The 13396-nt window shown below is 33.2% G+C and overlaps 1 pseudogene; it reads left to right on the top strand.

The window, feature by feature from the left end:
• Positions 1-13396, top strand: part of LOC134717637 (uncharacterized) — a 47062-nt pseudogene that overhangs the window by 12257 nt on the left and 21409 nt on the right.

Raw genomic sequence — 13396 nt, 5'->3', positions numbered from 1 at the left:
AGTTTTGACATGATTTTTCAAAAGAACGTTCTGGGTCGAATTTGATAATAATAGTTCCTGTTACCTGTTACCTAATCTATACGTTCAAATATGTCAGACGGATCACCAAACGGTGTATTTGCAATATTTGCTATAGGCACGGGTCATAATAACATTTTCTGAAGTCAATCTTTGACCAAAAGAATTTACCTGCAAAGTAATTCCCGGTTGTATTAAGGAAACCAGGACTGATTCCCACAGTAAGATTGTGAAAGCAAAGAAACTATGCACCTTAATCAAGCGTTTCTATCAAATGAAAACACGAGTACTAAACATACAGGCTGAAATAAGGCCTTTGGACATAAATTCAGTAAAAGACCCGTATACTGCACGTTTTAGTATATAAGTCGTCTAAATAACAATTTTAGATCTGTAAATTTGCGTTTCCTATGCTGGGATTCAAACTCATGTAACTAAGATATTGGGCACCAAATTACGTTGCACGGTGCCCGACGCGCTAGACCACTCGATTACCTAGGCTCTACCATTATAAGGCTTTCAGTGACCGGTTCCTCGTCGTTTGTATTCTAGAGTCGTAAAACAATACATGATATATTAGGCATGAAGATGGAATTGTTACAGATCAACTGAATTATCTGCTGTTAAGGATTCTTCAGGTGTAAGATGTAAGATGCAGTCGCAGAAAGAAAGAAAAAATCAGGTTCAATTCACCATATTTTTTTTAAATGTCCTGCACCAATTAGGGACAGTAGCAGTTGTTGTCAAAAGGTCCGTTTCTATGTATGCTGGCGTTTATTTTTAAAAGTTGTGCAGTGGCTCTGTTGTTCTGTAGATTTCCACTTATGATAGTGTTTTTTATTATGTGTTTCCCTCTGTGACCCAGATTTGTTAAAGTTAAATTGATTTACGACTATTAAACAGTGGTATTCTACTGTTGCCTTTTATTTATTTATTCAAATAGTTTCTTATTGCCTTGTTAGTTAAAATTAAAAGATTTCGTATGATAATAAGTGACAATCAATGTTTAAAAAAACTAAACAAACAGGTCATAAATATTTGGGCAGCTGAAGTAAATATTATCGACAAACATTGGAAATACACACAAAGGCAACATATTTAATTTTGAATAACATATATAATCCTGGTACCTTTGATAACTATATACCATTATTTAAATATATATGGAACCGTATGCTAGTAATTGTATTTCAGGCAGACTTTTGTTATTGTCGAACAACGACACCACATTCGAACCAACAAAAAGCAGAGGATGAATGCACTAGTAAATGTCCAGGAAAATTATCAGAAATATGTGGACGTTCTACCAACCGGGCTACAGTTTATAAAATAGGTAATTATTTCTTAATGTACACCATAGCAAGTCATTCGTCAAAACTCGGCCGATTCCGTTCCTCATCTAACGGACAGACGAAGAGTAGCGAATTCACCCGAAGATTGCCGATTGCAGAGCAAGTTTATACTGTAAAAACGGAAATTATTCAGATGATTATACTTTTGCAAAAAGATTCAATTAGATGGGTATCCGAATAACAAAAACTTGCATTTACAATTCTGACACATATATTTGTAATTCAGAATTTTCCGTACTCGCAATTATAGTCATTCTCATATTTTGGTCTGTCATGTCGAAATTGCAATTATAATGAAAGTAAGTATGAATTATATCTAAGTTAAGCAACACATAATATTTAAAGTGGAAAAAAAACATGCAAACAATACACAACGATAGTATTGTACATGTGTCAAAGAGAAATAAAACAACAGTCACGTGCGAAATTATTTAAACACAATTGTATATAAAAAAAATCAAGATGTATTTCTGCAACATTCGAGATGTTTATCATCTGAAGGTTTGTGAATCAAATCGTAGTATGTTTGCACCTGTCCTGAGTCAGGAATCTGATGTACAGTAGTTGTCGTCTGTTTATGTAGTTCATATGTGTTTCTCGTTTCTCGCTTTTATATAGATAAGACTGTTGGTTTTCCCGTTTGAAGGGTTTTACAAAAGCAATTTGTGGGGCGTTTTATAGCTTGCAGTTCGCTGTGATCCAATGCTCCGTTTTGAAGGCCGAACCTTGACCTATAATGGTTGACTTTTATAAATTGTTACCTGGATGGAGGATTGTCTCACTGGCACTCATCTTTCTATATCTATATGCTAAACTCTTTTGACTCAGTATATGGTGTTATTCAAAGGCGTATGTTAACCTCATATGTCTGAATGACGCTGATACTTAATTAGTCGATTCCTACCTTTTGTTTTTTATTTTTGTATCGACAACCCGAAGGAACAGTTATCAAATAAGAATATTTAGCTGTAACGGAAATGATATTGATCGGTCAGAGGGTTCTGATCTGTTATGTTATATATTGTGTTTGTGGACTGTTGGTTGTCATTTCTCGTTTTTGCTTTAATATTGTCATTTGTTTTCTACTTTGGTATATTTTGGCCCTCTTTTATTTCTTATACACTATGTTTCATATTTATGGACGCATTACATTTTGTTACAAAGTCGCTATGAAGTGTTCTGACATCGAAATCGTAAAAATGCAGTTGGATAAAACAACAAAAATGATTCAATAACACACCAGCTTCTTTGTTGATATAAATAATCATTAATATGCTCGTAATTAGAAATTAACGTTGAAATTTTGAAATGCTAAGATTTTTCGACCTCACTAGTTATCTTTACTAAATTTGGCTACAATTTGTGGAATTTTGCTTCCTCGATGCTCTTAATATCCGTACTTTATTAAGCCTTCTAAACCGGTTTGTTTGGCATCAGTGATGTCGATGTTGAATGTTAAGCCTGGTATCTATGATCAGTTTTTTTATTACTGTCAAATCTTCCGTTTAAATAACATTAAAGTATAATTCATTAAGTATCTCGAAAAAATACGACATGTTTAATAGTCATCTGAATTAAAACAAACATTCGAATATCAACTGTCTGTAGATATTTTGTAAAATAAGATGACAATAAATTATTCCTTTTTTTATAGATCGGACAACTCCCACAGTGACTTCTACAATTTCTCAAATAACTACAACGTCACCAGCTATGGCAGAATCACTTACAACAAGAACTATTGATAGGATAACTACAGACACAGCAACCTCTACAATTTTGCAAACGGATAGTGTAACATCACTAGCTGCGGGAGAATCGCCTACTACAACCTCCATGGATACGATAACCACTGACACATCCCCAGCAATAGTTACGACTGAATCGTTCAGTACAACGTCACTGGCTGTGGGAGAATCGCCTACTACAACCTCCACGGATATGATAACCACTGACACATCCCCAGTAATAGTCACGACTGAATCGTCCAGTGCAACATCTACAAATCTTCCATATTCAATTTTAACTGTAACGAGTCAGACTTCCACACATACAAACACAGATGTAACTTTTTCAACAACGGACAGTAAGTTGATGTAGCTATTTTGAATATAAATATATATAGGAAGTTGTGGTATGAGTGCCAATGAGACAGCTCTCAATCCAAATACAAATTTATGAAAAATGAACCATTATAGGTCAAGGTACGACCTCAAACACGAAGCATTGGCTCACACTGAACAACAAGTTATAAAAGGTCCCAATATTAAGTAATGTAAAACCTTTCAATTGGGAAAACCAACGGTCTAATCCGTAAAAAAAAATAGAAACGAGAAACATGTATGAACTACGTAAACAAACAACAACTACTGCAATCAGATTCCTGACTTAGGACAGGTGCAAACACTTGCAGCGGGATTAAACGTTTCAATGGTACATATAAAAAAAATCACAGCTGAAAGGTAAATTAAAACAAACATGCAAATCGAACGTTGGACTTTGTCCCCAACAGAACGTTTGGAAAACAACTATTACAGATAGGATATGGCGTAATAAATGATGCATGTCATTTTTTCTCTATTTGCACCAAATTAGAAGCCACTCACAACATGTATTCCGAGGATTTATTGCATGTGAGGCAGATAGGAAACACATGTGGACATAACAAATTGATAAACTTTCTAACTAGTTTCAAAGTAAAAGGGGATATGATAATGTCAAAATAGATTGTATGTCTCCTCGGTATCTTCTTCCTCTTTTACTGTTCATCTTTTAATTTGTCAGCTTGAAATATTTAAAATTATATCTACTGAATAATTTTGGAACTAAAACGTAGTATTCAGAGATAAATATACGTATAGGTCTTACGTTTTCTCGTTTATAATGTTTTACCTCTGTCATTTCGGTGGTTTTTCAATGCCAACGGTAAATAGTTTTCAAAGGTACCAGGATTATAATTTGGTACGCCATACGCGCGTTTCGTGTACATAAGACTCATCAGTGACGCTCATATCAAAATAGTTATAAACCAAACAAATACAAAGTTGAAGAGCATTGTGGATTCAAAACTCCAAAACTTTGTGCCAAATACGGCTAAGGTAATCTATGCCTGGGATAAGAAAATCCTTAGTTTTTCGAAAAGTTCAAAGTTTTGGGAACAGGAAATTTATAAAAATAACCACATAATTGATATTCATGTCCACATCGAAGTGCTGACTACTGGACTGGTGATACCCTCGGGGACGAAACGTCAACCAGCAGAGGCATCGATCCAGTGGTGTAAATAGTTAACTAAGGTACCAGGATTATAATTAAGTACGCCAGACGCGCGTTTCGTCTACATGAGACTCATCAGTGACGCTCATATCAAATAGATATAAACCAAACAAATACAAAGTTGAAGAGCATTGTGGATTCCAAATTCCAAAACGTTGTGCCAAATACGGCTAAGGTAATCTATGCCTGGGATACGAAAATCCTTAGTTTTTCGAAAAATTCAAAGTTTTGGAAACAGGAAATTTATAAAAATGACCACATAATTGATATTCATGTCAACACCGAAGTGCTGACTACTGGACTGGTGATACCCTCGGGGACGAAACGTCCACCAGCAGAGGTATCGACCCAGTGGTGTAAATAGTTATCAAAGGTACCAGGATTATAAAGTCTTGCATCAGGTATGCAGACCAAACGATGACCTATATCTGTTGGATTTTGTGTCATTTGCGTCTCCTGTAAAGTTTTTCCTCATAGCTAATCATATGACACATTCTTTTTTATATTCACCTTTTTTATTTCAGGTGTGAATCAAAAGAAAATGTTATGTGAATGTCCAAAAAGCTTAGTTAGTACAAAATGGCATTTTCTCGATGAAATGGATATAACAGACTCAGAGGCAGCAAAAATAATCCTTCAGCATTTTTATGAAGATATACTACCGGAAATGACTGTGGACAAAAAAGCTGTAACAAAAGAGGTTCGAAAGAGGACATCAGCTGTTAACAAAACACAACCTGCACAATTTATTGGATGGGGATGCATTGTATTTCTCATTCTCCCAGTGGTTATTTTGGTCTCTATAGACTTGCTTAACTGTTGTATTTACTTCCAGAAACACTCTCGTCGAAACAAACGCAACCGAATAAACTCAATGTAAGACATTTAACATCGTAAAGAATGTACAACGCCTAGGCAAATTATAAATTCGACCGAAACATATTAATTTAATAAAAGCTGCAATAATTACAAACCTGATGTGAAAAATCATGAAAATTGAAATTAAACATAAAAAAGCCTTTTGCTAATACAAAATCGAATGAACTCAGTACATATACAACTCTTCAACTTGCCAGACACCTGAATCATATAGATACATTACTTACTTGAATGACTTTCATATAAATATGTACTTTTCTTTTCGACATTTGTGAAAGAAAACATCAAAGACAGTACTCAACTAGAAATTAATATATATCTGGACAAAGGCCCCAACCTTCTGCAATGCATTCATTGAGTAAATCTTCAATTTTTTAAGGTGTCTAGTATTTGCTTTCATAGAACGAATACACATAACTACAAAGCATCGGATACTGGCCATTAGAAGTTAACAGTATACTTAAAGAAATGACCAAGTAGCTGAACTGACAAACAAAACAAGCAATTTTATCTGCACAAGATTTTTGAAGGATTGTAATTATATTTATCTATATACAAAAAACAAACAAATGAATATTCAGAAATAAATGTGAATACTGAAAACCATAAACAGTAATATTTTATAAATTTATATATGATAAATCAATGCAATTTTTTAATTTGCTCCAACAGTACAAACATAAACTCTTGAGATTCGTGGATAAAGGAACATTTTAAACTTTGTTGAACATATCATTGTTGGAGGTTTCTTATGAAGGTCAAGGAAATGGGTTTGAACTTCATGTGTTATATCGTGTACTACATCTTCATCTTTGTTTCTTTGGTCAACAAGGAATTGGTTTGGAGCTTGAGCACTGAAATTTTTTTATTTATGAGTTTGACTGTCCCTCTGGTATCTGTCATCCCTCTTTTATCATGTTCATGTTTTTTCTATCTTGATACTCCGCAAACTGCAGAATCGTCCATGTCTATCTCGCGTCTGGGTCAATACCAATTTTAGACTATTTTTGTATTGTCGAAATGCTCATCTGGGGCAGAAAAATCAATATCGTTAATAGTATTTATACTAAAATCTGACAATTTCTCTAAATAACATGTCTCTAGGAGTATGATATCAAAATTTATCCCAATGCCCAAATTTATGAAATATAGTTTAATAAAAATACATTTGTTTAATATTAATTATAGTTATTTCTTCCTATGGAAGGGGAGATAAATTCAACTGCAAAGAAGCAATAGCTAGTAATTGAATTAATGAGTTAAAACATTATTAAGTTATACAGTTACATAGAATGAATGTCCAACAATGTCAAGGACTAGGGATAGATATAGGAAGATGTGGTATGAGTGTCAATAAGAGAACTCTCCATAATTGATGGTATTCACTCTTCTCACTAATCAAAATATACAAATTAATGTCATAATATCTATTATATGAAACAAATTAATCTATAATCATAGTACTAATGAAACAAAGTTTCATTTTTTACGGGGACAAAAATATGAATTGGATATTCTCAATTTTTGTTAAAACAAGTACACTCAAATAAGAAAGTAAACAAAGCCAATCTTATATATGCATAACGCTGTTAGATATTGTGATCCACCTGGAAGACTTCCGAGTCTTATATGTGATGATAAAATCACTATTTTATTAATGTTTTAGCTGTTAAACAAATTGGATAGATATTTTATCTTTTTACTGTTATGTTCATTTTGATGCATAATTATACATAAGCATACTAGAAGTTAATCTGTTCCTATTTTGATTACGTATTTTATAAACGTCTGATACAAGACCACACTGACTCGTCCAACTGACTTATAAAATGTTCTAGTACTTACATCAATAGACTAATACTTTAAAAAGAGGGTGAAAAACTGAATATATCTTCAGTTAATAAATCTGTTACTGGGAGTTTAGTTAAACGGTTCACCTATTGAAATTGAAACCCCAGCTAAAAATGATTTCTATACTCTGTCCCACGCTATATATATGTAATGCTATACATATAGTTACTTATTACCTGACTACATCATTCCATATTCACATAGTACAAATTAAATATTAAACAAAATTAGAATGCGAACCTTTTTTATGTATATTTTGATATTTTACAGAAATGTCATAAATGATTATTTTCAGATACACATTATTGTGTACGTCTGACATACAATGCGTAATCCAATCGAACAAAACAAATCTAGTGAAAAAATAACCTAATTGAGTGATGTATTCGTAAATATAGTTGGGGGAAAACATTATTAGATTTCATGATAACATGATAACACGGTTACAAGTCTATGGAAAGTGCTCATCAATAAAAAAAAAAAAAATTGACTGATATTTTCTTTTGTAATCGATGTGCATTCAGTAAGAACGAAAAATCATTTTCTTTTATAGAATTGTTTCCTTTTATTAAAATACAGGGACGTATTTAACAGGACTGTTATGCTGTCTTTGTGTACTGTCCTAAACTATTGTTACGTAAAAGAGGGACGAAAGATACTAAAGGGATAGGTCAAACTCATAAATCTAAAGTTAACTGACAACGCCATGCCTTAAAATGAAAAAGACAAACAGACAAACAATAGCACAAGACACAACATAGAAAACTAACGAATGAACAACACAAACCCCACCATAAACAAGGGGTGATTTCAGGTGCTCCGGAAGGGTAAGCAGATCCTGCTCCACATGTGGCACCCGTCGTGTTGCTAATGTGATAACAAATCCGGTAAATAGTGTAATTCGGTAGGTCACATTCATTAAAGGGAAGGGGATTGTAGTTACGACGTACGGAACATGTCCGTTATCCTTTTTGAAACGGTTATTCCATAACGGTCAATTGTTATTCTGTCGAAACGCACCATTATATCATTAATTAATATTCATGTATTCTCTGCCTTGACTGTTCTTGCAGTTATTTGTACTGTATGCCTGTCATGTAAAGTTGTCATTTAAGCGATAGAAACATTACCATCATGCTAGGTTTAACCAGCCACAAAACCAGGTTCTCCTTTTTTCTTAAAATGTCCCTTACCAAGTCAGCAAAATGGCGATTTGTTTCTAGTAGTTCATGTCTATGTATGTTGCATTGCCGTTTGTGTTTGGTGCATTTCATTGTTTCTGTTGTTTTGTTGTTTTCCTCTTAAAGTTGATGTGTTTTTTTCAGTTTAGTTTCTAACCCGGATTTGTGTTTTTTTCTAAATTGATTTTTTACTTTTGAACAGCGATATACAACTGTTGCCTTTATTTAAACGATGTGCTTGATTATTTGTCTCTATAAAGAAAATGCCTCATTTAAAAGAGAAACAACGCAATAACTCCTGATGGATAAACACTCTATTGATAGAAAATATCTCTACTGCAAATAATAAATAGTTTTCTTAATTCCAATTTTCTTTTGACTGGTTTCACTGTGACAAATTTGACCATTGGTAGGTTAACCATTTCATTAAACATGCGTTCAACTGTTTTATAAACCTTAAATCCATGCACTGACATTTCAGCTTATATAGTTGTCAACTACGTGTACTGACTGTTAGCTTGTGTATATAAAGAAACTGTTATACTACAGTAATAGTGTATTCGGAAATCTTATAGAAATGAATTATTTAGCATTATATGTAGTTATAATTCTTGTACTATCACTTTGTTTTTTTAATGAAGGTAAGATTTTCTGCAGATTAAGGATGTTTGCTACCCTATTTTGTAATAACAAGCTGTTTAAATGCGTCGTTTAAGTTGGGGTCACACATTCACGATTTTTACTCCCGTCGTTGACAGGACCATTCTCGATTAAAATTTGTCACAAGTCTAATAGGGATCATGTAAATCGTGGCCGGAAATTGAAACTTAAACTAAAATTTATAAACACATTTTTTTAATCTCGACAGCAATCATATGCTATCCCGGAAGCGTCCAAACTCAGCTTTTTATAGTCACATATGTCATGATCACTTGGCTCCCAATGCGATATTATTCCGGTTTGTATATCTTACTTGGTTAAAAATAGAACAGTATCTGTCCCGACAGTGTCCCCATTATTCCAAATGTAATTTGACATAGATCAGACTGCGTCCAGACAATTAACTGACGCTGAAGGAAGATATCGGATAGAAAACTGTCGCCATATTCGGGATGATTTGGTACTGTTGGAAATCAATCCAATCCCATCCCACTATTCAACATTGCAAATTGTTAAGTCTGAACTCATTCGTATTTTGTTCTATATTTGTTCTGACGTGGGTATATGACGGTTCGCATTCGACAAGATCTGGATCGAATCTGAACTCAAGCGGCAAAAAAAATAAATAGCAATGAGGAATTACTCGAGATCGCGTCTTTACGACAGGACACCGTCTAGAAAACACAGAACATTGGTAGGATTTCAAAACAGCTGAATCTGTCACGACATACTCATAGCAACGATTGTAATCCGGATAAACAAAATCGATTAAGTCTCCCCGAATATTCTGTATCATTGCCATTTTGCAAATAGTTTTCTCTGTAACCCATTCTTATATATGACAGGGATGTTTTTAAACTGATTTTTAGTGTGCATATTGCTATGTGCTTGTTTATTCTACTTTGGCTTAAGCTATAAGGGTAGTTTTAAGATTTCACAACCAGCTGGCTGCACTTATGAGTTATGCAAGTCAGGACCATCTGGCATGTGCTAGTATAACTACCTTCAAATTTGGTTCATTGATATGTGTCAGAGTTACGTGTGACGTCAATTCTCACGAATAAGGTGCACGTTTGTGTTAAGCGGCCAGCTTTGCCTCCCCCTATGAGTGGAGACCTTTTGGTTAGCTGTTCATTTGTTTTTGGTCGGGGCATTTGTTTTTAATCATTCCCTAGGCCTTTCCATTCACAATTTCATAGTATACAATTTCATGTTTTATTACATTAAAATTCCCAAAATAATCTGTTCCGAATGTTGTGTACCAAGTCAGGAATATGGCAGTTGTTATCTAACAAATCGCCTCTAATGTGTTTGGCACTGGAATTTGATTTTGTTGCACATCGGTGTTTCTGTTGGTTTAAGTTTTGAATTCTGGATTTGTTTTCACTAAATCAATTTATGACTTTTGAGATGCAGTGTACTTCTATTACCTTTATTTATAAATATTTGAGAACCAAAATATAAAAGCTTTAAAACCTTGTTTTTATCTTCTGACGTTGCAAAAGTTTTTTCATTACCTGAACATGTGTTTTTTTTAAGAATTTTTTTACCGAACTTTTTGTGAGAAATTGATGCAATTTATATTCAAATATACATTCTTTTCTTGTAAGACGGGAATTCGAAACCTAAAAGAGATATAACAGGTATATGTTATAAAAATTTATCATTAACTATATATTATTTGCTCTTTGAGTGATTTTATTTCATACTATATGCATATGCTTGTGTACTTCAAAATTACTTTTAGTATAAACCTGGGGTTGTTTTATTTAAATATTGCTTGTCTTGTTTTCTTCGTTGTTGTACAAGTTTTTATATTAAATAAAAGCTCATTGGTGATACGTTTTAAATTTTCACCAATTTGTGGAATCAAAATGACTTACTTCATATTTACTTGTGAAATAAACCATTTTTATTCACATAGGATTGTGTAAATAAAAATATCGGTCACGTAATCTTTATATTTTTACATCAATTTTACAGACGGTTTTGCATCGGATGAATTAATAATATCAAATTGGATGAAATTTTATCTACAATTATTTAACGTGAGAGCACGATTCTTCTAACAAAATTGCATAAAATGATTAAGAAATTCCGAATAAAGAGTTTTAAAAAAATTCAAAAAAAATCAAGTAGCATCTACACAACAATTCATATCAACACTATGCAACTACTTTCATTATGACGAGAAAACCCATTTCTAAAAAAAACATCGTGTATTTATGGAACGTCACAGCTGCATGCTTTATGTGATACTCTGACATTAAGTACTTTCCAAGTGAATGGTAACACTTGGTTTACAAAATTAGTTCGAATTTATTTTCTCTTTTATATTTACGATCGAAAACAATCATATTAAGGTGGTACATAACACTTTCACAAGAATTATTTGGCTCGTTTAATTTTCATAAAATTTTGACAAAAAATTTACTATGATCCTTTAACAAAAATATGAAAAAATCAAAAATTGTGAACCAACCGTTTTGTCAGAACAAATACACTGGTTATAAAGCAGTTTGACAAACACTAATTTTGATCATTGAGAAGCTTATTATTCTCTTTACAACACAACGTAATTCAAACGTCTTGCTGACGTTACAGAGTTATCTCTCTGTAGTGTTAGGTACCACCTTAAGTTCATATCGTTATTTTGCTCTTTGCTATTTACGAGCGTAAACTATCATATTAAGTTCATATCGTTAATCATAGTTGCACGTGCGTTAGTTCTTATCCATTTATGTTTGACCCATTTTAATTGAGAAAGCTCAGCAAGTTGTTGCTACTGCTAATTGTTAATTACATACCAAAGTCGATAGCTATTATGACAAAAGAAAGATTGTCAAACTTCTAATTTTATCAAAAATGCTCATGTCTGCTGAATGATAATCATATTTTGTTCATAGTGTAAATCACAATTTACGCAAAGTAGTGCTAATCCATTTAGGGTATTTCTTTTGTGGTATAACAGTCATCACTATCTCTGCCTCTTGTGGTAATTTAATTTTGTAATAATTTAATGTTGTAAAACTGCTGTCTTTTTGTTCATTAACTTATTTTTGTATTGTTGATAGGATTTGGTACTCTGCAAAGACAACGCAATACACATGGACGTCACAAAACTGTATTCGGTAAAACAAACACAGACATGGAACCGCAGTCAAAGAATACACCAAGAGTTGTGTCCGATTTTAAAGAAGGGCATTATAGATTCGCCGCTGTGGCATCTGACGCAGGAGCTCCATGTGCAAAGATCGGGACGTACGAGTATATAGTTATATAGGGTTGGATGATAATATATGTAAGAGCATAAACAATATTTTACCTTCACACTGTAGAAGAACAGGATGGCCAAATGAAGAAAAGACAGGCAACACAATAATAATTAAAAAAGCGACGAATGAAAAACAAAGCCAAAATAACCGACAACTGATAATTGTGAAGGCGATAAACGAATATGAAAACTGATAATTGAGCTTTCTTCTCGACCAACGATTTATTTTTATCTTTTATCAAATCAATAGCTGGTGATTAACTGTCTTGACCAAACAAGTATCTTAAAACTTTTCAAATAGATTTGTCATCATACCTTTTCTTTAATATTATCCATCCGCTGTAGTCATTGGTGCATTAAGTATAACCCTTGACCGTTTCATTGTCCCATCTTCGTTTCCGAACTGTAACTCGACGTTTTCGTCATCAAAATATTATGACACTCAGGCACACTATTTCATGTAAGTGCCAAAAAAAAAAGCAGACTGAGGTCAAAATTGGGCAGTTAGTAACTTACCGTTTTACATTTTCTCCTTTAAACTTTTTTAAATTGCAAAGCTCAAGCGGTGTCATGCATGCCCTTAGTCACGTTCTTCGTTACTTTCAATGTTAATCAGGTTATTATTATAACTATAGCATGCCTCGTCGAAGAATTCAAATATACAAAAATATTTAACAAAAGCGTGTTGCTCATAATTTAGCTACTGTGGATTCATTATATTTTGTTGAATACCAATTTTCGTGGACTTCGTGGGTACACGGAAACCACGAATTTAAATGTTCAATTTGCAAATTTTCTGTAGGATTAAAACCACAAAATCAATTATATTCACAAAAATGTAAGTTTTCTTCAATCCACGAAAATTGGTACCCACGAAAATAAATGAATCCACAGTATTTGTGTTG

This window comes from Mytilus trossulus, chromosome 5 (genome assembly GCF_036588685.1).
Source record: "Mytilus trossulus isolate FHL-02 chromosome 5, PNRI_Mtr1.1.1.hap1, whole genome shotgun sequence".
Lineage (NCBI taxonomy): Eukaryota > Metazoa > Mollusca > Bivalvia > Mytilida > Mytilidae > Mytilus > Mytilus trossulus.
The sequence above is the reverse complement of the archived record's forward strand: the minus strand, read 5'-3'. Positions and strand labels throughout refer to the sequence as shown.